The following is a 26,999-nucleotide window of genomic DNA, read 5'->3' as shown; positions in this document are numbered from 1 at the left end:
TCTATCCCAGCACATGGTTAATGAAGAATAATCTAGATGTCATTCTTCCACTTACATGAAGTTCTCGGTGTGAGATGAGTCTATTTGGATTAGCAAAGTAAGTGAGCTCTTTGAGACCTACAGTTCAATTTGCCATTTTCTTTTCCTCTTGTTATATTTTCAGATGCCACACGAAGAGGATGTAATTTTTCATTTATTTGATACATAATTCCTTGAAAAGAAAAAGGACCGATACAGAGATTCTCAAACATCCCATAAATCTAATGAGAGACCATCCTCTTTTGCTCCCATTCCTTAAGATTTCCTAGTCTAGATCCTACTAAAAGATTTATGCAGAGATTCACACACCTAAAGTTTCTTGAAGCAGGACCTACCAATTATAAGGCCACTTCTGGACTTGATCCCCTACTGACCAACAATAGTTTGAGGAAAGAATCATTTTTGGCTACAACTACAAAGGCCAGTTTCAATTAACTTAAGTAACATGCAAAAGCATTTCACATGCTATACAAAACAAAAAAAAAATGACTTCTAGCTCATGGTGTCAAACACGTCTCAGCTGATTAATTCTGTTATGTTGGGTTGTATTCTGAAAACCAATTCTATATCATTCTCTCTTCCTTTTTTTCACATTAATTATCTGTATTGTAGGAAAGATCATCAAGAATCATAGATCATCCTGCCAGTGGTTATTGGAAGTTTAGAGGGCCAATCCTTTAAGGCTGGCTGATGCAGTTCCTCCATGAGAACATGGTTTTTGCAGGCACATTTTCTGCTCATTTTAGCCTTAAAATTAGTGTTAGCTTCCATTATTTTCAAGGAAAAAAATAGCTTTGTACAGTTGTATGAGTTGTGTATTATCTGCCTTGGCTGCTCTATCTCTTAAAACAGTGAAATTCAACACAACCAGTTAGGAAGAAATAGCAAGATTGCAAACAATCATCATCTGCAGAGAGATGCATGATCCAGCTATTTCAGTTTATGTTGCGATTCCTTTTTCCATGTAAAAAAACTACAAGCAATTTTGATTTTTGTAATATTTAGTTGGTCATTCAGCCAAAAAAAGAAAAAAAAGAAAAGAGAGAATATTTAGTTGGTGCTCCGGCCATTTTAGTACATTGACATGATAGGCCACTGCATGTGATCCCTTATAAGTGGTGTCAACTGTCAAGCTTGATGCTTCACAATGATATTATTAATGATTTGTTTGGATTGAGGGGGAGGGAGGAGAAGTAAAGTAGAGTGGAATTTGGCTCAAAATTAGCTAATTTTTTGCCTCTACTCTACTTTTCTCCACTCCCCCTCCCTCCTTCAATCCAAACGGGCTATAAGGGTGTCAATGAGTTTCATATAGGTCTGGGAATGTTTATGTCCTTGAGGAAGGGACAACAATAAGATATTCATTGAGGGATTTTTTTTTTCCTGCTATTTAATTCATTGTGTTTTTAATTGATGGTAAAGAGCAATTATCCTTGATGTTAAGATAGGAAATGCAACTGATTACATTTTAGATTTTACTTCATATCATATGCAGTATAGGGATCGGACAAAACAAATGAACATCAACACTTTGTTTTATGCTTTTCTTTCTTCCTTTACAATAAAAGGGACATTTTTTTAATATACTATTTAAACTTATGGTGGATGCTCTATAATGATCACTCTTTAATATCACATCAAGATATTAATAGGTTTCTTTTTAATGTTCATAGGATTTAATGCAAGGTAAGAAAGAGTGAATTGATCTAAGTTTAAGGAATGAAAAAAGAAAGAGGAAGACCAACAATAATATTAATAGAAATAATAAAAAAAACAAGTCTCTAAGCACGCGCGTGTTCAGAGGCTCTTTTAGTTCAAAAAAAAAAAATATATATATATATATATATATATTTTTTCCCAATAATGGTAGATGTGTTTTTTTTTTTTTTTTTTTATTTTATTAGTATGGCAGATGTGTTTTTACAAAGAAACCTGCGTTTGTTTTAATTTTAATTTTTTTTTAAATGAATAAAGTAATTTAAATACCATCAAGAGAGTGGTTTTGTTTTATAGACAACGTTTTAGTGGGAGTTAAAGATGAATCTATTTAAAAAAAAAAAAAGGACGTGTATATATCTATTTAGGTTTTTTTTTTTTTTTGGATTGACGTGGGGTGTTTTTTTTATAGGAAAACAAACAAAGTTGCTAGGTTGTTTAACTTTTTTTTCTTAAAAAAAAAAAAAAAAAAAAAAAAACACACACACACACACACTCACACATAGACTATGAGGAACACCCTTGAGGTTTAGGCTAATGCCAGCCAGTAGGGTGGGTTAACAAATTTAATTGACTAAATGAAAATATTTCAATTAAATTGGATAATTGTTTGCTCTAGGAGTGGCAAAATTTGACACAACCCACGGACACGACATGACTCGACACAAAATTAATAGGTTATGGGTTGAAAATTAATGAGTTCGTGTTATATTCGGATTGACATAACTGACCCGTTTCATAAATGAGTCGAGTTAGTGTCCAATCCATGGAGCTCATTTGACATGTCTGACCTGTTTAATTAAATAATATTTTATTAATATACACTTTAAACCCTAGATATATAAACTTTTTAGTTGTTGTGGTTTATTTTCTTTAACATATTATATATGATTGATTATTTGTGATATTGAGATATGTTCTAATTTTAAATGATTATTTGTGATGTATTTACTTGTTAGTTTCTAATTTTATATTAAAATTTTTTTCTGGTTTTTCATAATTTAGATCAATTTGGTTAATACCAAAATTTGTATGTTTTTTTCCCTTTGAGAAAATATGATAAATGGGTTGACACGGCAAACCCGTTTAATAAACAGATTTTATTAGAGTTGAGAAATCTTGACCCGTTTAATAAACGTATTGAGTTAGGATTGACATATATAGTCGAATACTCATTAGTCGACACAACCCGAACCCGACACGCAAACACGAATTGCCATCCCTAGTTTGCACCCTCATATAAAAAAAAAAAAAAAAAAGAAGAAGAAAAAATTGCAAATTTTATTCTAAATAATTACAAATACTATATACATTTTTTAGAATTACTTATCACTCTGAAAAGAGAAACATCTTAGCATCTAAAATTAGACATGTACATAGATAAAGTGACTGCATATGTGAGATAGAGTTTTTGCAGCATGACAAAGTATATATATATATATATATGAGTTCCAGTTAACTCAATTGTTAAAGTTTCTTGTAGTCGAATAATTAGTGTCTTGGTCTAAACTATCTCTCTAAAAATAAATCATCTATTCCAGTGTAATCCTTCCATCTACCTTCATATAATATGTATTTTTAAATCCACCAAAACTAAGTTATTTTGGAAAGTAATGGTCTATTTGGTTGTATTGTTTAAATAACAGTTTTCATTATTTAAACAATATGACCTGTATTTTCACAGCACTTAAACAACATTACTAGAACAACATTATTAAATAGGTCTTAAAAGATTTTAAAACTAACAAGAAGATTGGACTAAAGAAATGAATTGAAAACAAATTAAAGTTGAAGAATTGAAATGAGAAAAATAAAACCCAAAAGAATAAATTGAAAATAGACTGCTAAGTGGTGTAATTTGTAATTTTAGTGGGGAAAAAAAGAGGTTCAAACTATGTGGCAAATATTAAGGTGGAGTACCGAACTGCTGCCACGCTAGGGGTAGCGAAAATTCTGCTACGGGATCCTCTCTCATGGCAGCAGTCAATCATCATCCTTTCAAAAAATTTGCTATCCTTGGCCCTGGTTATTCCCTTTCTCAGACACTAACTAATTCTTGTTCTACATGACTCAGTTTACAGACATTGGATGTGCATTTAAGAGAAATCGTCCTAAAGAATTTCGAAGATTCTTCCGAGACGATATCAAATTTGAGAGAAAAACTAACTACATACTCGAGGTGTCTAAAGGCCATAGAGAGCGATTTGTTTTTATCATGGAAAATGCATCCCAATTCCATTTGGTAGTGGACACACTCATTGCAACTGTGACTTTTGCAGCAGGTATTACCATGCCCGGAGGTTTTATAGGTCAAGAAGGCCCACAACCAGGCTCTGCAGTTTTGACCAGAAATGCAGCTTTTAGAGTATTTGTTATTACAGATACCATAGCCATGGTGCAATCTTGTTGTGCTGCCTTTATCTACCTATTCATGCCACTACTGATTCGCGAGCAGAATCTTGGAGGCTTTACTTTCCTACTGGCCTTACTGGCCTTCTGCCTCACCATACTTGCCATGGGAGCAACGGTGTTGGCATTTGTCGCGGGCACGTATGCTGTTTTAATGCATTCCTCGGATCTTGCCATTGCCACTAGCGTCATCGGCTTGTGTTTCTTCATCCCCGGCCTTTTCATAAGTATCGGATGCTCAAGTTATTTGGATGAAATTTGGGGCATGTGTATGTTTTGGATTAATAAGAAGCGGCGCCTTTTCTTGAAGTACTTGGAAGAAAAAGCATTAGTTTTTCCATTTCCATGTGCTTGCGTGCGTGCCAGTGCAGCTGCAGCATCGATCGAGAGGTAGTCACGTACTTAATTGGCACAACTGTTTCAGTTCATGTATCCTCACTTCTATTACATTTACATATGCAACACGATTTGGGTTGATTAATTTGTCTATTTGTTCCTTGAAAGACTGGTTAATTTTTTTTTTTTTTTTTTTAATTTTCTTAGTCTTGAATCAAAGTGATTATTTTTTGAACAACTATGAGCAATTTTATACTTAATTAGTTGACAAGTGTTGTGCCATAGGCAGGCATGATCTACACACGCCACTTCTCCATGTCCCTCCATAAATGTAGGAAAATGGTTTAGGTTGATTAGAAAGCGGGGTCAATTTATCATATATTATACAACAAACACATTTTTCAGAGTTCTTTCTATATGTCTACTGGCATATAATCTTCACTATCAGGGACGGAACCAAGATTCAAACTTAGGGGGGGCCAAAGTTCTTTCTTCTTAGATTTAAAAAAATTGGAATATCAATACTAGAGGTTGATAAAGTTGCATTATTAAGATTAATTTATTATTTATTATTTGTATTTTTTCTTTTGAAAAAAATTTAATAATAGAATTTTTTAATCAAGAGTTTTGCAAGTCAATTGGCACGTTTTAATATTTTCAAAGTCTAATTAATGTGTGGATGAAGCAATTAATATGTGGCATAGGAGTTGTCTCTATGGCTATGAGAGTGGAGTCATTTGAGAGGGGCATAGAGCTCTCAAGAGAGAGGGAGAAATTGGGTAAAAGTTATTGGGNTATAGAGAATTTTTTATTAAAACTCTCAAAATACCCATATATATTTTGCCTTTTTATTTTAAAATAGAAGTCTAATAGTAATATTGACATAAAATGATTCTATTAATTTCCCTCTATGTTACTTCCAAACAAAGTTACTTACTTTTCATTCATTTCCATTCATTTAATTTAAAATATCCAAACATGGTTACTTAATTACATTTTATTCCTTTCTTTTCCATTCATTTCCCTTAAGTACATTTCATTCCATTCTTTTATTATAATTCTATTCCATTCCCTTATGAACTCCCAAACAAGTTAATGGATTTAACGGATGGAGTGAATCAAATAAAGTAAAAAGTTAAATGCCAATATTACTATAATTAAAGGATATAAAATATATTTTTTAATTATACAAACCTATCTTAGGTTTGTATAATTCTTTGATTTATCGTAGACTCCGGGCACGTTAAATGCTTAGTATTCCATGCGAACTAATTCACTAGTTTTTTTTTTGCCTAAAATCAATCAATTTCATAAAACTACTTTAGACAATTAATTCTTGATTTTTTATTATTTAATCATCCGACTAAGATCATCCTTCGTATAAATTTTAGATGAGTTATAAAATAAATATTGTTAAAACTACAAATAAATGTGTTGTGTATGAATCCCTAAACCTTAGTGCTTTAATATATTGTTATTTTCTCTCAATTTAAATTAACTTTACTAAACCATTAAAAATCTATTCAATTAAAATTTATTATTTTAGTTTTATTCTCTTGTGGTTTGCTAATCATAGTCCTTATAGAAACCTTGTGAGTTCCACTGGCCTCTTAACTCTAATGTTGTTCTAGACTTTGTCAAATTAAGATAATTAATTATCCATAATGTGTTTCCTAAGTTTTATTTAATGGAGGCTATGTATAGAGCATAAAGTAAACTTGATTAAGTTCCCATATTAGTTAATTATGTCTTTGGATGGTTATAGTAGTATTAATGGTTACTAAGGTTACTATAGTAGTTCGAAACCTCTAACCACCATCTTAGACACCCTTGTTGTCAAAAGCACCCAAAAAAAAAAAAAGGTTTTGGTGCAAACTGCAAAGGGTCATAATATTTTTTTTAGGGTTTAGATCATATAGTTACGGGTAAGTGTCATTTGAGTAAGATCTTATTTGCACCAAGGAAGAGATTGAATGGAAAATCTTTCGGATGAAATTGATTTATTACATTTAAATGTTGAGTTTATTTTGGTTTGTTTGGACCTTAATGCCTGCTGTGTTATAATGTTGTTATCACAAGAACTTAGCAATTCGCATTATTACTAATTGAACAGCATGTGATTTTGGTTCTTTTTATGAATGGCATGTGAATTTGGACTTCATTATTATTTTCATTGTTGATAAAATTCAGCTTCAAATGCACATTAATCTGGCGTGCAAAAGGTGTTTGTTTCAATTGGAAAAATTATTTAGAGAGATGTTCAATTTGTTGATCATTGTGATGAGTGGTGAGAATAGAGAGAATTATGGAGTGACTGTGCCATCTCTCCTGTGACATTGATGAGTTTCTTCAGCATTCCAGAGGATGCAGACCACTGGGACGATGAAAAATTGGACGTACAATGGGGGAAGTGATTCTACCTACGACTCAGACAGCCTCAGAGCGCCATTGCTTCGCTGGTGGGTACGTATTCCTTTATTAAAAGCACTCTCTCTCTCTCTCTCTCTCTCTCTCCTATGATCTATCTATCTATTCAGGCTGTGATTCCTAAACTTCTCCCCATTCTCCCTAGGCAAAGGAAAGTATATTATGGTGATGAGTAAAAGTTTTGACTTAGGGATTCAGTTTTGGTCAAGTCTATTATTTGGGCATCATCTAAAGAGTTAATTTTCCATTTTGAATATATGGAAAAAATTTTACCTGATTCATTTCAGTAACAAGCTTTTATCATAAGAATAAGACAGTGATGGGTACAACTGGGGGTACACTGCAAAGACCAAATTGGATGACACATTATCAGATTTCTTGATATTCTGTTTGCTTGATTGGGTTTTTTTCTGCCATGTCGTACAAAGATATAATTCTGTTCTCTGGATTTCTAGAGGAAGTTATGCAAGTAACCCAAATGGTCCATGTCGTATAATTGAGTTTTAAAAGGTGATTCAGGTATATATGGATTGTTAAAAATATTCCTTATATTTAGCAAACCCGCTTCTATTATTTCCTTTATTTGAATATTCCTTATTGCATTATGTCTTGGACACTAAAGTCTTTGGTCATGTTTGTGGTCATATTGCATTAGCGACTACTTTCTCTGTCGCCAAGTAATATATAATGCAGAGTAGCGTCTCTTTTGTTTCATTAATCGTGATAAAACTTTTGCATTGTTGTCTAATGTTATTAATGTATCTATTAAGATTATCGACAGTTAATAGATGCGTTCACTACAAAAAAAAGTTCTGTGGCCACGTTTGTAAAACGTGACCATAGGCTGATTTGGTCGTGATAAAACTTTTGCTATGTTGTCTAACGTTGGGCCTGTTGGCAATCGAGCATCATCATTCATCACAATTAAATGATTGATTTCTTCTACAAACTGCTAGCTGACTTTTGCTTTGCTAAGTGGAAGCAATGATTCTGTGCATGCACAAATACTGGGCACATTAGGGTGAGGAGTTTCTAAGCTTTCCACCATATCTTAAACATTATGCAATTTTTATCTTAGGTTTTTAAAATAAAAAATCATTGGGATTTTTTTGGTTTCATGTCGATATCTTTCCCCAGAATATGCAGAGGAAGGTAAATCAAATCTAGGCATTATTGTCTTAGAGCTGATCAGGGCACATCCTCTGCTAGGCAATATGAGCTGTATATTTGAGACAGCTAGTGACCTTTAATTCTTAATTGATAGATGATGGTCTTATAAGTTGGTTTTGAGTAAAGCTTTCTACAATTGCTTCTTACAGTTATATTTTGGTTTAGCTTGATTTTCGGGTGGCTTACTGGAGAGCAATCAATTTAAATTTGATCTCTCTCACACACACACACACACACACATATATATATATATATATATTTGATCAAGAAAAACGGTACATCCTTATTTATCATTATCTACAATAGAACAAACACTTGCTGAATATGCTCCCTCAAATGTTTAGACAGCGGATGAGCAACAATTTTCCTGTTTTGCTACAACTAGTACTTTAATCTTCTTATAAAACTGCGGTTATATGCTACTTTTAACCTATTCCCTTTATATTTGTCGTATTTGATTTTGGTTTATTCGCGTTTGAGATATGTTCTTAATTTGCTGGATTTATTTGTACTATTTTTAAATTCCATTGCAAAAAACGGTTACCACTTTTTTTTTAATGTGTTTGTTTATACTTTTGTCTAGAGCAATTTTTTATTTATTGTTCTCTATTTATAACACAGGACCCACACATAGTGAACAGGGACGGAACTATTCAAGGGCAGAGGGGGGCCATTGCCCCCCCCCCCCCCCCCCCCCCCCAAAAACCTTTGAAAAAAAAAAAATCTTAGTATGTGTATTAACAAAAAGAATTTTAATTCTAGCTCTTAAATTTATATACTTGGCCCCTCCCCAAATTTACAAATTGACTCAAGAAATCCAACAAATAGATAACAAGCAAAATCTATATAAAGAAATGCACATATCCAGATAATAAGAAAAATCTTTGGACAAATCATAAATCCGATCTAAGCAAAAAGAATAACAACAAATTAATTACAAATCCTAGAAAAAAATCTCAAAACACCTTAATTAAAAAAAATTAAAAAAAAAAAGCCATAAACTTTCTCAGTAACCAAACAGGGAAAAAGAAATCCTAAAAATAGAAGCTTCTTTTATAGATTCCTTTCAAGAAGATTGGTTTAGAAAAATTCAGATCTAAAATTTTGAAATCAACCTCAACGAAAAACTCAAAAGCAAAGAAACATAAGGAAAAAAAGAATAATAAAAAAATAAAAATGATCTCATGGCTCGGTAAGGAAAAGCTTTCATATGTGCCAGACGCATGAGATACCGTCTCCCCAATGAAGCCATTTATGTATTTGTTGGGTTGAATGAATTTTTTGGTTAAGTATTTGAAGCTGAATTTTATCAACAATGAAAATAATAATTAAGTCCAAATTCACATGTCATTCACTTAACAATAGAGACACACCTTGCAAGCTTGCCTGTTAGGCATCTCACTTTCATAAAAAGAACCAAAATTGCATTTTACATCCTGAAGGTTTGGAATTTGGGAGTACAAAATCTAAATACTCTCAAATTTTAGGAGGTAAAATTCAAATTTTGAAACGTTAGTGTAAAATCCAAATACTTTCAAACTTTAGGGAGTAAAATATAAATTCTAAAAGTTCAAGTGTAAAATTCAAACACCTCCAAACTTTAGGAGTGTAATATTATAATTTACCATATTTCTAAAAATAGTTTCAAACCAATGCCTTTAGGGAATCCATTAACATTTCCCTAAAATGAATATCAAAATAACGTCAAGAAATCTAAAGATTCATCCATGGATTTGACAAAATAATCATTTAATGCATAGGTTTTATAGTTATTATAAGACCACAACTTTACCCGCATCTTTTTCACAACTATTTTATGTGGCAAATTATAATTGATTTTTTGTCACTTTCAAATAGATCAATTGCTCCTAGTTTCCCATATCCAATAACTATTCAACACTCAAAGTCAAAACATATCGAAATTCATTATCATTTCATTCGAGACTTGGTGGAGGAGAAAATTATATGGCTGGAATTTATCAACACCGACAATCAGAAGTCTGACATTTTTACTAAACCCCTTGATGGTCCACAGTTTGAATCTCTTCGTAACACCATTGGTGTCGGTATCATCCCTTCACTCATATCTCTTGTGTGACCTACTCTTGATTATTGGTGCATCCATGTTAAAAAAGTCTCATATGTTATTGTTTCTATTTCAAACCTTTGTTTGTTTTTCCATGTTTTTGTTGATCTTACTTTGTTTGTTCTATTTTTGAGTGTGTTGAAAAATTTAAAAACCAATAAAAAGTGAAAAATCTTAAAAAGTTTGATCATTTGTGTTGTTTATATCACATGTGAGTTTGGCCTAGTACCTCCGTACTAATGGAGTAGTGTATTTACAAGCTCAGCTTGTTATGTATGCACATTCTTTAAATGTAAGCGATATCTAGAAATCTACATTTGATTATTGTAAATAGATCTTCAAGCTTATCATGAATAATTGGTCAATAGTCTTGCTTGATCTTGATATATATGTAGACTTGTACTTATATATCTCCTCACATTTTATTTTCTTTTTGAAAAGAGCTCTACAAATGTCAATCTCTAAAAAGAGAAAGAGCTGAAAAACCCTTACTTCGAAAATTAGTTTGACTAGGAAAAGGTAGAGCAAATATGTATTAAAATGTATGGTGTCAAAGCCAAAGGCTTATTTGGCAAAAAAAATTTTCAAAAAGTTCATTGCATCATTTCTCCAGAATTTGGGTTGTATTTGATCAAAAATATGAAAAATGGAAGCCAAATGGAATGCTTTCAATCATATGTAAACACATTGGTGAAGGGTCATATATGTCCATTTCTACAAGTGAGATAAGTCACTTGACTTTGTACTAGTTATGTATGACTTAATTAAATTGATTATTGAAGTTTCATACTAGACTATGGACTAGTTCATACTTGATTCACACACACACACAAGTCTAATGTTCAACGAATGCTTATTCTATTTTTGTGATTATACGTGTTCAAATGTGATGTGTATACTCAATTGCTTGATGATCAAACCCAAAAAGATTTTTTAGTATTTTATATGTTTTTGAAAGTGTTTTTATGTTTTTGTGTGTGCAGAGTTTTTCCAAACTGTCCATTTTAGTTTTTGTTGAGAAACTCTTTCAGAGGCAATTTCGCAAGTAAGTTGCGAGTAAGAACCTACCTGCGAAAATGAGGAAGCAAATTTTAGTATTTGCTGAAATTTACATAGAGAGTTTCGCCATTATTTCGCAAGTAGAAGCTACTCGCGAAATCTGTCAAGGCACTTCAGAGGCCATTTCGCGAGTAACTTCGTGAGATGCTTACCTATGAAATGAGAGGTTTTGTAGTTTTTAAAGCCAAACAATGACAATTTTTCAAATATCTCTATTTTGCCTCCTTCGTGCCTCTCTCAACCCAAAACACTTTTTCTCTCAAAATCTCACCCAAAACTCAAGATCAATTCTTCCTAAGACTCATCTAAGGTATGTTTTAACACTTTTTCACTCTTGATTTCTTAGATTAAGTCTTAGATTTTAGGATTTCTAGGGTTGGGTTATTTTTGAAAAGGGTTGGGAAAACTTACTTTTCTTGCAAATTTTTTTATTTTTTTATTTTTTTATTTTTCTTGATTGGGTTGTGTCCTATTTTGTTTATGTTGGCTCCAAGTGGCATTTTTAACATGTATTTAGGCAAGTTTTCATCATATTCATGCATTGTTTTACATGTTAGTGGTTTGTATGCACTTTAAATGTTTAATGAAATGCCCAAATGGCATTTTCTCATTGTTTTGGACTCTGATGAGTACTAATTTTTTTGGGCTTTCTATGTTTCTACATTCTTAACATGTTTTAAACATTGATTGTGTGTTTCACACACTTTGTCCATGAGTGCCTTGTCATGCATTGCTTATGCATCTCACATGCACACCACATTCACACTTGATGCACTCACTTGATTAGTTGAGATGTTTTGCATTTCACTCATGCTAGGCAAGTCTTGTTAGACTTTTAGCACTTAAAACATGGTCTTGTGATTTTGTTTGTTTGTCTTTATGCTTTTTAGGACTTTTTGCTCGTTTTTATGGACTAACTTGTATTTAATCAAGTTTGTTTCCTGTTTGCGCCTGTCCTTGTTTCTTTATATTTGTGCTTGTTTTGCAAATGTCTCCTATTAAGAAAAAGGCCACAAAGAAGCCTTCAAAGCGTCCTTGCACCTCCTCGGATTCGTTCTGGAATGATGATGTTGATATAGCCTTCAATGATCACTACAAAAGGGCCCCAATCATTCTAGAGAGGATTGTGGACTTAAGAGTCCCTAGAGGGCACTTTCATTCCAGAAGTGTTCAAAGAAAGAACATGGACGAAGTTGCTAAATCCAATGGACAATGTATATGAAGATGTCATTTGAGAATTCTTCGCCAATGCCATTGTGGAAGGTGATCACATCAACTGTTGGCTCAGAGGGAGAGAGTTCTCAATCTCAAGGGAATTGATTCAAGAGATTTTGGAGATTCGTCCAATGACTCCTCACACATCTCTACAATATGATGAAAGAAGTGAAAAACTAGAACCCCTCGTGGAATTCCTTGGTGGACGACTCAACAATAAGGCCTTGCACACCATTACGTTCACCCCAGAAATGCGAACTTTGGCCTACATCATGATCTTCAACCTCTACCCAGTAAGGAACTTGCTGAAAGCATCGAGGACCATATTCCTATTTGATCTCTTCACTCACAAGGAGATCGACATTTGCAGTCACATCTATCACCTTTTCGTTAAGAGCATCAAGAAGAGGAATTCAAGGCTAACTCTACCATTCCCAAGTCTTGTCACGTCTCTCATTTTAAGGGCAAGGGTGAAGATTCCAATTGGACTTCAAGTGATGCAAAGAGAAGATCCTATTAGCAAGCAAACCATGATCCGAAGTAAAGCTCATATTCCTAGACCATCTGTTGGTGTCTCCCAAATTCCAAGAGATGATGCTGCTGAAGAAAGTGGAGACACTGAAGAGGAAACTAAGCACTTCACTTCAATTCCAGAGGACACTGCATAACCTTCTTCCCATGCGTGTGCAAGAGCACCCGATCATCTTAATCATCTAATCGGAAGGGTTGAAGAGTTGCGTGTAATGCTAGCTTCCCATATTAGCCGCTCCACATCTCAATTCACATACCTTGAAGGCCAGATCACTGCCCTCTCATCTCAGATTGATGACATGATGAGGAAATCAAAGCCGGAGCCAAAGTCAGATTCAGAGTCTGATACATTCTAGTCTCCTTGACCATTTCGGTTAAAAAGGGGGAGTAGTTTGAGGGAGAGTACAGCTTGAAGGGGAGCATATTTTTAGTATGCATTGGTTTATTTTGGGGGTTTCTAGTTTACTTTAAGTTTTTATAGCTTTTGGATATTTACTATGCTTTCATTTAAGGCATTCAAGTACTTTAGTTTAAAACTTAGTTTTCTTTGGTACTATTTTGTACCTTGGTTGTTATAGCCGTTTCTTGATGCTTATCGCTTTCTATTGCTTCTAGCCATAGTTTCTTTAATGCATCATGTGTTTGTTGGATATGCAATTGATTTTAGCATTGCTCTTAATTGCATTGTGTGTCCAGATAATCATTTACTTGATAAATGTTCATTATGGTAATTTCTTAATGATTGTTCATGTTTGATCAAGTTATGCATTATAGCTTACATTTCTTTTGGTATCTTGATCGCATTTTACTTGTTCATTACATGTACCTTGTGTTCTACTTGTCGTGAGCTTAATAAAAGTTTGTTGTATGTGCAAGTGTTTCAGGATAGAGGTATATACGGTGCAAGTGCTTCACAGCTTTTAGAATTAGGTATGAGTGAGTTTTACCTATGTTTTTAAACTCACGTTTAAGTCTAGAGTCTGTTTAGGGGAGCCTGCTCAAGCAGAGGTCAACATTGGCATGAAGCTAGGCTGATTACTACAACGGTGCAGCAGATGGTACAATAAGGGTCTTCAAAGATATTCCAGAGCCTCTTGATCAACTACTAACCCCAAATAGAAACACAGTCCTACATATTTACCTCTCAAGCCTAAAAGAGTCAAAATCAAAATATTCAAAATCAGAAGGTTCAGAACCAGAAGATTCAGAATTATCAACAGCCTTTGTTGAAGAAATTCTCGAAATGTGTCCACCACTGCTGTGGCAAGCTAATGCCAAAGATGAAACTCCCTTGCATATCGCAGCAAGGTATGGGCATGCTGCCATCGTGGATGTTTTAATTAACGTGCAAGAGAAAGCGCTTCCCAAGAAGACCTCGAAAAACAAAATTACACAATGGGAAGGGCTAATTAATCCCTTCCCCCTTACTAATTTTAAAAACATCCAAATAAGGTGGAGGTGAATCATTCTCCTCTACTCTCCTCCCTACTACTCCCCTTCCCTCTACTCTCCTTCCTCTCTAAACTTCCAAACAAGCCATTAAGGTGGTTGTTAGAGGTTGGCGGGTGTAGGTTTGAGAATTCATGACAACCAAGTCATTGATTTACTATGGAGGATGACAGATGGACGCCATAATTGTCTGCCTACTCGTAATAATACATAGAAAGAAAATGTAATGAGAAATGCTACATAGTACTTACAGAACAATTTTTTTGGTAACAATAACAAGTTTTTATTGGTATTGACTTAAAAAGTCCATCGTTGAGAGGACATTTTGCCAGCCAATATATGACAACTCAGCCTTTATTGAATTCCAATTTGCAACTTGTAAATAAAATTGTCGTTGTCACCTGCATTTGTCAGTAGTCGACAAGTGATATAAATTTGCCTGAACGTACGGGGTACATTTCACCGGTAAATTAACCCTATACGTACACAATATTAAGGGCCTGTTTGGCAACCCATTTTAAATATAAAATTACATATTTTAAATAATATTACACATTTTTTTTTAAACACTTTTTTATTTACACATATATATCAAAAAGTGGCATTTCACATTTTGGAAACGTGTACATCACTGGCTCCTGATGGTCCCCTTGGTAGAACAACGTTGCATGCTTCAGTAATTGTACACAATTGTGGTAATGTCTATTTATTTTTAGAGAAATGCTAACGAGTGCCCTTAAAGCACTGATTAATAATTTATTTTAAGAAAATTTTGATACCACTTTTATGGGAAATAAAAAAAATTATCAAAATATTAATTACTATTTTTTCATTTCCCATAAAAAAATTTTTTAAATGAATTATTAACGAATGACCTAAGGACACTCGTTAGCATTTTCCTTATTTTTTTCAATACTCCAGCATGCATGGTTGAGCAGAAAGTAACGCCATAAATTTTGCTGCCAATAATCGCCTATTTAATATACAAGAAGTTTGATAAAATATATTTTTCTGTGAAATATATTTATTTATAAAGTATTAATAAATAAATCAAATCAAATCAAATTAAAAATTTATAGAAAATAACACAATCAATTTAATTAAAATTTATTTAATGATCAGACCTAATTTATTAAGAATTTAGTAAGTATTGAATTTTTTTTCATCCCAAAAAAAAATTGTGTTCTGACTAATTTAAATTTATATAATTTATTATCATTTGTAATTCTAAAAATATTTAATAAAATGATGATGTGAATAAATATTGGCTTCCAAAATTTTATCTGACAAACATTAGAAAAAATCAAACTTTAATTTTATATTATTATATAGATATAAAGTTTTTTTTTTTTTGAGAAACTATATATATAAATATAAAGTTATATATACATTATAAGATTGATAAAAACTAGTGGAAGCAAATCGTGATATGCGATAGGCGACAGCCAAAGATTTATCATATTTTTATAATGAATATAACACCCAAAGATTATGCACTTTATCTTTCAGATTTAAAATATAAGAATGTGTAACATCTTCTCATGAATCCTAGTTTAATTAGACAATATTCATATATAACAAAAATTTTCATTTTGTAGTTTTGTAGAAATAAAAAAAAAAAAAAAAAAAAGTAAGTACAAGTATAACCATAATATAAACAAGTTGATAAACTATTGATTTTCTAATCCTTAACGGACATTAGCATAATTAAAAAATCTTTGAAAATTTTTTGAAGTTCAAATGTTGAACCTTATAATAGAAAGTCTTATTTTCATAAGTATTTTTCTCATGATTTCTAAAGTCTTGTAGATAATCTAAATAAAAATTGTTAAAAAATCTAAACACTTACAAAATAACTCTTAAAAAAAAATAGAAGCACCAAATTCTTTAGGTACAATCAGACAACTCGATAACACCCAAATTACAAAGTACTAAACTATTTTAATTTTGGGTTCCAAACAACAAACAAATGTCAAAATGTTCCGTCAAGCATAGATATAATTAAGTTTTCATTTGACTATTTTATATTTGGGATTTTTGGGCTGAATTTCATATGTTTTATATATATATATATATATATACAACATAAACATATGACTAAAATTTTGGGGAAAATGCAATGTTAGTTCCTAAATTTTAACCCCTGAGCGATTTTAGTTCTTATAAAAAAAAAAATTGTTTATGTTAAGCCTGCAAAATTGTTTATAAAAATATAATAACCATATAATTGCTATTGTTTGGGCCTATTAACCCTGGATCAAAATAAAGGGGATTTAAGCCCACAACTCACTCTAGTATTAATTAGAGGCTGGTGGTGCAAAAGAAAGAAATGCAAGGATATAGATTCATCTTAAAGGCAAAGAAAATATCCATTAAAGTATTGAGCAAATGGTACATATAATTGTCTTCAATGCTACATAACAAAGTGGGGAGAATGAGGGAGGTGATAAATAGACACTAATCGTACCACCACATGCACAAGCACGTACTATTTCCCAAGTCAAAGTAGTAAATATGGTTATTGAGTTAATTTCAAGACTTGAGAGTTGAATTGAATTCTCCCCCTCTTTGATTCCATGTTTTGGGATTTCTAACATATTAGGGATGAACTTATTATCCATCTCTTCACAAGAATCAAAGCTTTTGGTTGTTAGATGTTTAAAAAAATGGCAACCTTAAGCTTTGTTCTTAGTTAGATAATAAGATTAGTTTGGAACTTAAAAAGCTTGACAATTTGGCTTGGGTTTGAAATTTGGGTACATGGTTGGTGGTTTCTGTAGATCTAGAAAAAAGAAAAAACTCAAAAAGTACAAACTGAGAAAATGTTAGTAAAGGAAAGGAAGATGAAAGAATTTAAAAGGGTATTTCGGTCCTGTCGTAAAATGTACAATTTTTTATGCTTTTCTGACACTTTTAAGTGCTACAATACCGTGCTTGTTTCTACTCTCAAAAAGCAACTCTACTTTATTAATAAAAAAATTCAATCTTAATGGGTGCTAAACAGTTCCAGTTAATAAAATTCATTAAAATAACAAGAAATACTAAGAGTATTAGCATTGAAAAATACAAATGCCAAATGTAAGGAGAATTTGACATTTGCAACCCCAAAATACTCTGCATCAAAAAATTGCAAACCTAAGAATTGCAAATTTTTTTTGCAATTCTACTTGTAGAATTGCACTGTAGTAGTATTGTAAAAATAAAAACATTATTTTATTCCTACTCTAACTCTCCCACTCTCTCAACTCTGTCATCCTCGTCTCTCTCTCCATTTCCTCTCTCTCAATGTTGTTTTGCTCTGATGGGTTCGATGTGGCTTCAATGGGTTTGCTTCGATGTGGGTGTGGTTTGCTCCGATCGGTGTATCATGGGTCAAGTGGTGGATCAGCATGGTGGACCGTGGGTTATGGGTTTTGGATTTGGGTTGATCTGGGCGTGACAGAGCTCGGTGTTGATCTACGTTGATCTGGGTGTGGATTAGCGTGGGTTGATCTGGGCGTGACAAAGCTGGATTTTGGATTTGGGTGTTGATTTTGGATTTGGGATCGACGTGACGAAACTGGGTGTTGATTTTGGGTTTGGGATCGGTGTGGATTGGCGGAAATCGGAGATCGTGGTGGCGGTATGGGTTTGGGTCGATGATCGGGTCATGGAAGAGGAAGATCTCGATGGTGGTGGGAAAGGCTTGTTCTTGCAGTTGGGGTTTTGGGTTGAAGTGACTGATCTGAGGATGAAGAAGAAGAAGAAGAAGGGTTTTGTTGGTTAACGGGTTTTAGTGTCATGGTAGTTGCTGTGTGGTGGTGACTGGGTTGCTGTGTGGAGGTGGTGTGGTTGAGAGGGTGGTTGTTATGTAGATGGTTGCTTTTGGTATATATTATTTTATTATGTAGATATATTTTTTTAATAAGTAGAAGAGGAAAATAAAAGTTTGGGATGCTGGAAGTATTGCAAAATGGTATGGTATAATGATAAAGTAGCTTTTTGGAATGGTAAAATATAGTAGAATTGGAATTTTTGAATGCTAATGCTCTAAGGACATACATTTTTGCACAATTTTGTGGCACAATTTGCCACATAGCAAGTTGTGATTAGTTAGAGCGTATTAGTGGGTCATGTGAGAACACACTCTAACCAATCATAACTCGCCATATGACGAGTTGTGACCAAAGTTGTGCAAAAGTGTGTCCCAAGCATTTCTCTAAAATAACACGAGCAGGGCACAATGTGAGTGTCAAGCGTTGGACATAAGTCTTCGCTGGCATTATTGAAGCATTGGACATAAGTCTTCCTTACTTTTATAAAGTACCTCTGTTTTGACGCGTTAGTTGCCTTTATCTTTACTCTCTCTCAAAACGAGGTAAAGTGACATTGTTTAGAACATCCACAGCAGTGAAGCTAAAAATTTAGCTTTTTAGCTCCACCAAAAGTTATTTTACCTATTTTACCTACACATATGCTACAGCAGTGGATCTATTTTACCTTTCAACACAATAAAATAATATAAATACCACAATAAAATAATATATCATCTATAATAAAATAATATAACAACTACAATAAAATAATACATCCACTCCAATAAACAACAACCCCAACCACCTGCAACTGTAGCCACTGTTACCGCCGCCACCGCCACCGCCACTGCCACTACCAAAACAAAAACCAAAAAAATGTAGCCTTCCTGCACACACAAAATTCCCAAACTAACATTTACACCAATACATTAAAAACAAGAACAAAAATTCCCTGCAAACAGAAAATTCCCAATTGACATGAAAAATTTATCATTCCAATTACCCAAATAAAAAATCCCAAGAAGACAGAGACAACTCACCGGATCAGCAAGCAAGCTTCGGACTTGGTAGGTCAAACAAAAGAGAAGAGAGGCCGAGCTGGATCAGAGAGGCCGAGATGGGTCAGACCGAAGAGAAGGCGAAACGGGTTGGTGTGAGTCTGAGCGATCGGCGGCGTGGGTTTGAGCGATCGGCAGCGTGGGTGAGGCGATAGGCTACTTGGGACGGCTGGGTCGGGCCGGCTGCGGGGAATGAGGGAGCTTGAGAGAGTGACGGTGAGAGAGGAGAGTGACGGTGAGTTTTGAGAGAGGCTTGGGACGGCTGGTCGGGCCGGAGTGAGAAAGAGGATGAGAGCTTGAGGACGGCTGGTCGGGCGGGTGGTCGGGACGGTGAGATTGCACAATGACTGAGAGAGGATGAGAGCTTGAGAGAGTTTTGGGGAGAGGATGAGACTTCAATGGAGGCGCAGAGTGAGAGAGAGGCATGGAGTGAGAAAGAGATAAAAGAATGAATAAAAAAAAAAAAAAAAAAAAGGGAGCAGAGTGAGAGAGAGGCATGGAGTGAGAAAGAGATAAAAGAATGAATAAAAAAAAAAAAAAAAAAAAGGGCGTACACTGTTCATGAACAGTGCACATCTATTTATAGATGTGCACTGTTCATGTGGAGCTAAAAAAAATGGATATAGCTCCATTGCTGGAGCATCATTTTAGGCATTGGAGGAGCTAAATTATAGCATTATAGTAATATAGCACCACTGCTGTGAGTGCTCTTAGAGAGAGAGAGATATTGGATCCACTAATTCAGAAAATTCCTCCAATTTGTTTGAAGCTAATCAAGCATCTAGTTAGCCTTCGTTAACAGAGGACAACATTGGCATGGAACCTAAATATTATATCGCTGCAGCAAAAGGTGAAATTGAGGTCTTCAACGATCTTGCAGAGCCTCTTAACCACCTACTTACCCCAAATAGAAACACAATCCTTCATATTCACCTCACAAGCTTAATTCAAGGATCAGAATAATCAACGGCCTTTGTCAAAGAAATTCTTACAAGGTGTCCATCACTGCTAAGGCAAAATAATGTCAAAGGTGAAACTCCCTTGCATATCGCTGCAAGGTATGGACATGCCCCCATCGTGGAAGTTCTAATTGAACGTGCAAAAAGTCTACAAGAAGACCTCGAAAGTGAGGTCAAAGTTCCAATTGAAAGTGCTCTCCAACCAGAACTCGAAAGTGGGGTCGATAAAGCGGTCAAGAAGATGCTGAAGATGAAGAATAAAGAAAATGAGACGGCCATGCATGAGGCTGTACGTAATAATCATCTTGAAGTGGTGAAACTGTTGGTTGAAAACGGTAAAGATATTTCATATTCTGCTAATGATGCTGGTGAGACTCCACTGTACATGGCTGTGGAGAGAAATTATAGGGAGGTGGTGTTTCATATTTTAGAAAACTGCAAATCATTAACTCATGATTGCCCACTTGGTGGAACCACGTTGCATGCTGCAGTGATTTGGAACGATGATGGTAATGCACTATTGCCTATTTATTTTTTTAACATTCCAGAATCCAGTATAATGCATGGTGTGGTACTAAAATATATTATGTATGATATATTTATTTAAACAATATTAACAAATAAAAAAATTAATTTGAAAATTTATTTAAAAAATAATTTTTTTAATTAAATTTTATTTAAAGGATCAAACCTAATTTAAAGAATTTATTTTGTATCAGATTGTTTCATCCCAACAAAAAAGTTTGAGATCTAATTAATTTAAATTAATATAATTAATTATTACTTGTATTTCTTTAAAATTTAAATTAGAGTGAAATAATTTAAGGAGAGACTAGAGTGCCATTTCCACTATATATGTAGTACATTGCTGTCATTTTATAGAAAATAAAAATTCTTGTACCATTCCCCACTGGTGACAGAATTATTATAAGACTAAGGGGCCATGGTCGTCCCTTCAAAAGTTTTTCAAAAAATTCAAGCTTAATTGATACAATTTTATACCAAATAGATTGAGTAAAAATGTTACAGCGTGTTATTGTTAGTTCACTTATGCAAAGAGAGTAGAGAGACCAAAATAAAAACCCACTGTAATATTCTTAGAGTTACAATTTTTTGCTCCACCAACTATAATATGTTATGTGTTTGATTTTTTTTTTTTTTTTAATCTTAAACTTTAGTTTCTTTATATAATAATAAAAAATGAATAAGGTATAGGCTGCAATCAGTACTTAGAGCATAAAACTGAACCCTCATAATGGGACAGAGGATTTTTATTTGATAGAATCAATAAAATCACTCATGAATGTTTTTTCTATCTTTTAAAAGTCTTCTTTGCGTCTTTTAGAAAATGATTATATATGTCTAACATATTTAAATTCTAACAGTAATGACAGGTGAAATTCAGAAAAAAAATAGAACCTAAAGCACTAAGTGCTTTAATTAATCAAAAATATAACCAACGTTTGACTCCGCTTCACTGTGCTGCGTACTTCAATGGTTATAGTACAATAAAGATATTACTGAAAATTGATAGATCTATGGCATACAAGAAAGACACAAAGGACATGACGGCTCTTCACATTGCAGCTGATCGAGGCCATGTAAAAATAGTGAATGAGATTTTAAAATATTGTCCTGATTGTAGCGAACTAGTTGACAAGAGAGGTTGGAATGCACTCCATTTTGCCGTGAACTCATCTCACAAGGATGTTGTCAATGTCATCCTAAACCGATCATCACTCAGCAACCTTTTGAATGAAAAGGATGAAAGCGGGAACACACCTCTCCTCCATTCCAAATCATTGCCATATATAAAGGATCTCATGCGTCACGATAGGGTAAATAAGATGGCCTTCAAAATAACAGTGAAGACAAATTAAACTTGATGCTGACGACATTGCTTTAACCAGTGAAGAATTATCAAAAGAAAGGGTAACACAATTTTTTCTCTTGCAATGATGGAAATTTTTTTATTTTATAGCGTATTTACTTCTTTTTATTTATTAAAAACATATCAAAACAATATTATAAGAAAAAGAGATAAATTTAAATGACACATTTTAACTTTGACTTGTTTTCAATTCAGTTTTTTAATTATTTTTTTTCCCCTTATGTTCTTTTATACTTTCATCTTTTTCCAATGTAATCCTTCCATCTACTTTCATACAATCTGCATTGTCAAAGTCCACTAAAATGACTTCATTTTGGAAAGTGAAAGATCCTAAAACTAACGGGAAGATTTGATGGAACTTAATGGAAGATTAAATTGAAAACAAATTAAAGAACCAAAATAAGAAAAAATAAAAATTAAGGAACTAAATTGAAAGTCGATCAATGTTAAATGAAGAAATTTGTAATTTAGCGCCAAAAAAAAAAAAAAAAAAAGAAGTAATGTCTCGTACACATTTAAAATTTAAAAAAAAAAAAAAAAAAAAAAGTAATGATTGTCTCATACACATATTCACATCTTTAGTACACACTTACTTTCCTCAAGGCGTTCTTTTTCTTTTCTTTTTTTTTTTCAGGAATCTGTAAATCAAAGAAGTGCAACCATGTTTCAAAGGTCAAAGTCCTGCCCTGTCAAAGTAAGATATGTACTTTGGCATATATGTTTGGAATAGATTCTATAGCCTCAAATTAAAATATGTTAAAACTGTGTGACCGCACATGCCAATTTTTAGACGTACAACGCTGCAGTTTTAAGGCTAGGGGTAGCAAAAATTCTGTTGCTCCCAGTCTCACGGCAGTTGTCCAGCGTCATCCTTTCAAAAATTTAGCATTCCTGGCCCCTAGTAATTATAATTCTCCTAACTATTATTTTTCTACATGTTGCACATTTTGGAGATAATGAAATTGCATTCCCTCGTAATAATCGTCCGGCGGAATTTCGAAGATTCTTAGAAGAACATTATATCTGTTAGAGATATATATATTAGACATATTAGCCCAATGTAATAGGCCCAAGCCCATTCCTGCTTGTACTAGTAGTCTAGGGTTTAGTTGCCTATATATACTCATGTTAGGGTTCATTGTAACACAAGGTTATTGTACTACACTCTTATACAATAAAGATGTAGCCCTTAAGGGATTCCTCCGTGGATGTAAGCCGTCAAGGCTGAACCACGTAACCCTTGTGTTCATGGTGTTCCTATTCTATGCTTCTCCTCTTCCGCATCCACTCTAGCATACACAACATGATATAACACATTGCGTTTGATAATCTTCTCCATTTAACATGGTATCAGAGCTAATATTCAACATGGTATCAGAGCCAAACTTCGTTCTTGGCATCAAACAAACATCTCTACACAACAAAGAAGATCATCACGTGCACATCATCATCTAAAGTCACACATGCTTGCCTGTGGGATCTAGACTCCACGGCATCACGCAGCCGCCTTGGCTCTGTGCTGTGTCAAAATCCCCAACCAAGCGAACCCTGACTTAACTTATCAGATCTGCGCAACTCAAAGCTCCGCCTGACGAAACCAACACAACAGACGTGCTCCACGACCTCCCGCGACAAAACCCCAGAAATCCGGTCACCAGAAGCCCTTCCACGCGCCTCCACGCGCCGCAGTTGTCTCCGGTAAACCTCCCACGCGCCGCCTCAGATTTCCATTTCCAGATCGTCTTCTTGGTACACGCGCCGCCCCTACGGCCTCCTCATCGACCGTTCTACAGAACCTGAAATTTCGGCAGCCATCTGACCCTGCACGCGCCCTCACGCGCCTCTAGGTTTCGGGCTTCTCCTCCACGCGCCGGTGAACATCGCATGCTCTGCCACGCGCCGGAAACTGATGCTGATGTCATCTGACGTCATCACTCCACGTCAGCAGCCACGCAGCACGTCCACATCAGCCCTAATCCACGTCAGCGACACGTCATAGGATGACGTCAGCGGCTCCACTGCCCGATCCGTGACCCGACCCGGAAACCCGGAACCGACCCGGACCAGTATCCGTTGACTTTGACCCCTGGACCAGTTGACTTTGACTTTGACTTTGACTTTTTGCGTTTACTTTTGACCAAAAGTCAAAATTTCCAAAAGGGCCTATCTTGCTCAGTTTTTCGCGTAGATTCCAATTTTGGACTCCGTTTCTTCATTTGAAACTCCGAAATTGGTCAATTGGCACATTATTCGTTTTGGTTTCATCAAAGGCATTCTTCAAGGCATCTCCAAATGATCTTCTCATACTTATCCAACCTCAAGCCTTCATCGAGCTTCCACCTTGAGTTTGAGGGAGGGTGTTAGAGATATATATATTAGACATATTAGCCCAATGTAATAGGCCCAAGCCCATTCCTGCTTGTACTAGTAGTCTAGGGTTTAGTTGCCTATATATACTCATGTTAGGGTTCATTGTAACACAAGGTTATTGTACTACACTCTTATACAATAAAGATGTAGCCCTTAAGGGATTCCTCCGTGGATGTAAGCCGTCAAGGCTGAACCACGTAACCCTTGTGTTCATGGTGTTCCTATTCTATGCTTCTCCTCTTCCGCATCCACTCTAGCATACACAACATGATATAACACATTGCGTTTGATAATCTTCTCCATTTAACATGGTATCAGAGCTAATATTCAACAATATCAAACCAAAGAATTTTCTATTTGATTTCTGGCAGCGGCAGGAGGAAGATCGTAAACGATTTGTTTCTATCATGGAAAAAGCATCCAAAACCCATTTGGTAGTGGACACACTCATTGCAACCGTGGTTTTTACAGCTGGTATTACCATGCCTGGGGGTTTCATAGGTCACGAAGGCCCACACTCAGGCTCTCCAGTTCTGATAAGAAACACTGCTTTCAAAGCATTTATTATTACAAATACCATAGCCATGGTGCAATCTTGTTCTGCTGCCTTTATCCACCTATTCATGCCACTATTGTTTGACGAGCAGAATGTAGGAGAGTTTTCTTTCCTACTGGCCTCACTGGCCTTCTGCCTTTCCATATCTGCCATGGGAGCAATGGTGCTGGCATTTGTTATGGGCACATACGCTGTGTTAATGCATTCCTTGGATCTTGCCATTGCCAATTCTGTCATCGGATTGCTCTTCTTCATCCCCGTCTTTTTCGTAAGTATCGGATGTTTAAAATATTTACTCGAAATATTGAGAGTGGGTTCGTCTTGGATTTTAGACAAGTTGTACGATTTCAAGGATTTCCTTGGTGATGCGCTTGACTGTATTCTCGATGGTTGCTTCAACCTTTATGAGCGTATTGTCGATATTTTTAATCGCTGAAGACGGAATTAGTTTTTTTTTTTTTTTTCATTTCCACGTGCTGGCGAACCAGCGTAGTATCCGGAGACTGTTACGAACTTGGTACAACTGTGTTCAGTTATTGCATCCTCACGCTTTGATTAATTTTTCAAATCGTTCCTTGTAAGACTATTTAAATTCTATTGACTCAGTGTGATTATTGATTAAGAATAATTTTCATTATCAAATGTTTGAGCAACTATGAGCAATTTTATAATTAATTAATTGACAAGTGCTGTAACATATGATCCGATGTATATATGATCCGATGCCACCCCTCCATAAATGCAGGAAAATGGTTTAGGCTAGTTAGCTAATTACCGAGACAATCTATAATATATTCTGCGATATATACATTTTTCAGAGTTCTTTATTATATATGTTTTTATTTTTCTACCAATTGTGGTAGAAAAATACCCCTGGATGTCGCATAAAATTGATTATGAAAAATATTATAACTTTAGAAAAACCTCCAAACAAATAATAAAAACAAAGAGAACTTAAAAAATAAATTAGAGGCACACAACAGAACACCAAAGATTTATATGTTTCGCTTTTGGCCTACTTTCATGGATAGCAATGAGGATAAGAAGAAAATTCACTAGCAAATTTAAAGAATACAAAATAATGTAAAGCTACTCTACCAAAATCCAAAAATATACGCAAATAATTTTTCTCTAACTCATCCAACAAACCAAGTTAAATACAAATTAATTCTCAGCTCTTTGCACACGCTTAGAATAACAAGCAACATCTTATATATATACTTCCCCCCAACCCCCCCACCCACCCCAAAAAAAATAAAATAAAAACCTAACCAATGTCAGCAAAATGATCCATACAAAAAAGTCAGGCATTTAACCTAAGTCTGAACATAAAAATTTAATATTGCATTTTATAAAGGTGTGCAACACAAGTGTGGAGAAACAAATCTGATCTTGCATTTAATAGAGGCGTGCAATTCAAGTCATGCTTGACGAATCTCCACTCGCCTTGAAATGAATCAAGCTAGCCTTACAAACAAAATTTGCACTGTCAAATTTAATCAAATTTNAATTCTGTTCTACTTCCAAGCAAAAAAAAAAAAAAAAAAACCCAAAAAAAATTTGAACTAAAATCTGAAAAAAAAAAAAAAAAAAAGTAATAGAGCCAAAGCCCACGGAAAGCCAAGCCCACGGCGAGCCCAATAGATTACACAGGTGGCCCGTAGCCCACGGATTCTCCAAAACAAAAAAAAAAAAAAAAAAAACTAGCAGGAAAATTAGAAACCAAACCCCAATACAGCTAGTCCATCAGCAAAGCAAAACAAATCCCAACTAAGTAGTCTAAGTTAGTGTTTATCTCAAAAAAAAAAAAAAAAAGCTCATTTTTTTTTTTTTTTTTTTTTAATTTGAGGGTGTATTTTTTGGTCAGGGTGTTCCTAATTAAGATTAAGTATAAATTTTTTTTCTTTTTTGATTTTTTTCAAGTCAGGGTGTTC

General features: G+C 34.4%; 1 long non-coding RNA gene and 2 pseudogenes across 1 annotated transcript; all 3 read left to right on the top strand.

The window, feature by feature from the left end:
- LOC112009912 (uncharacterized) lies at nucleotides 1–1,043 on the top strand. The gene is made up of 2 exons (XR_010632089.1): nucleotides 1–97; nucleotides 652–1,043. It is a non-coding gene; the product is annotated as an uncharacterized LOC112009912 (long non-coding RNA).
- Nucleotides 1–4,558, top strand: part of LOC111984263 (protein ACCELERATED CELL DEATH 6-like) — a 16,992-nt pseudogene extending 12,434 nt beyond the window's left edge.
- Nucleotides 4,559–20,105: 15,547 nt separating this feature from the next.
- LOC136070864 (ankyrin repeat-containing protein ITN1-like) lies at nucleotides 20,106–25,501 on the top strand (annotated as a pseudogene).
- The last annotated feature ends 1,498 nt before the right edge of the window (nucleotides 25,502–26,999 follow it).

The sequence above is a fragment of the Quercus suber genome, unplaced genomic scaffold (genome assembly GCF_002906115.3).
Source record: "Quercus suber isolate HL8 unplaced genomic scaffold, Cork oak 2.0 scaffold_265, whole genome shotgun sequence".
NCBI classification, from domain to species: domain Eukaryota; kingdom Viridiplantae; phylum Streptophyta; class Magnoliopsida; order Fagales; family Fagaceae; genus Quercus; species Quercus suber.
This window is presented reverse-complemented; position numbering and strand designations above follow the sequence as displayed.